The 1,482-nt window shown below is 40.6% G+C and overlaps 1 protein-coding gene across 9 annotated transcripts in view; it reads left to right on the top strand.

The window, feature by feature from the left end:
- The window catches only part of TMEM44 (transmembrane protein 44), a 41,055-nt gene that overhangs the window by 32,480 nt on the left and 7,093 nt on the right, over nt 1–1,482 (top strand). The window lies entirely within an intron of this gene.

Here is a 1,482-nt window from a genome sequence, read left to right as displayed (position 1 = left end):
TGAGACGGAGTCTCGCTCTGCCACCCAGGCTGGAGTGCAGTGGCACGACCTCAGCTCACTGCAGCCTCTGCCTCCCAGGTTCAAGCGATTCTCCTGCCTCAGCCTCCTGAGCAGCTCCTGACCCCATGATCTGCCCACCTCGGCCTCCCAAAGTACTGGGATTACAAGTGTGAGCCACCACACCTGGCCAAAACTTTATAATCCATCCCCAGTTCAGCACCATCTCACCTCCCCAAAAGTACAGAGACATCACTTCTCCCCAAATGTAAGAGTAAAGAGTTGGACAAATGGTTTCTGAGGCTCCATCCAGCTTCCACAGTCTAAAATGTAAGCCTAGAAAGTGACCCTATTTTCTCAATAACTTAGGCACATCCTAAACTCTTCAGGAATTAAGGAAACATTACTACATGCTGTACAAAGGCTATAGGATGCTTCTAGATTTCAGAAGCATAGAAAATTGTGCTTTTAGTCATGAGGCGAATTAAAATACTGTATGCAGTGGTTTGAGGAGGTGATAGAATCATGTTTCTGAAGATGATTCCAGGGCATGTGGAAATGCTCATATGTTAAAGGAGAAAAGTCATTTGCTTTCATTATTTTATACATAATACATATGTGTTTCAGAGGGCTATTTAATAATTTTTTTAGAGGCTGTCTTTTAAGGATAGAATTATGGTAGATTTTTTTTTTTTTTTTTTGTAAGACGGAGTCTCCCTCTGTCCCCCAGGCTGGAGTGCAGTGGCACCATCTCGGCTCACTGCCACCTCTGCCTTCCAAGTTCAAGCAATTCTCCAACCTCAGCCTCTTGAGTAGCTGCGATTACAGGTGTGTGCCACCACGCCAATTAATTTTTGTATTTTTAGTAGAGATGGGGTTTCACCAGGTTGGCCAGGCTGGTCTTGAACTTCTGATCCACCTTCTTTGGCCTCCCAAATTGCTGGGATTACAGGCGTGAGCCATCTCACCCAGCCAGATCTTTGTTTGAAAATGCCATATAATTTTATTTATTAGTTTGGGGGTTGAGGAGAGACCTCAGGTATCAAGATTTGGGTTAATTGTACTCCGTAGGCACATTGACATTAGCGGTTTATAAAGTAACTTTCAAAATATTGACTATCCCCACTAGAGGGCACTCTTCTTAAATTTTAGATTGCCTGTAACAGTGAAGATTTAAGATCTTAAGTTTCAAGATTTCATTTTAACACAGTTGGGGACTGGAGCCTATTTATTTGTTTGCTTGTTTGTTTGCTTGGCTTTAAATAAACTTTTTTTACTAAGTTAACTTTTTCTACCCTCCTTTATATCATCTACATTTCTGTCTTTTGCAGAGTGAATGGAATAATCAATTTAGTAATTTGTATCTCTTCCAAACACCCTTTTTTTCAGTTTATGTTCCCACAGCAGGATATTATTAAAAAGATGAATGCTAAGGAATTATCACTAATTTTGTTAGGTATAATAATGTTATTGTGCTTAGTTTTT

The sequence above is a fragment of the Cebus imitator genome, unplaced genomic scaffold (assembly GCF_001604975.1).
Source record: "Cebus imitator isolate Cc_AM_T3 unplaced genomic scaffold, Cebus_imitator-1.0 Scaffold529, whole genome shotgun sequence".
Lineage (NCBI taxonomy): Eukaryota > Metazoa > Chordata > Mammalia > Primates > Cebidae > Cebus > Cebus imitator.
The sequence above is the reverse complement of the archived record's forward strand: the minus strand, read 5'-3'. Positions and strand labels throughout refer to the sequence as shown.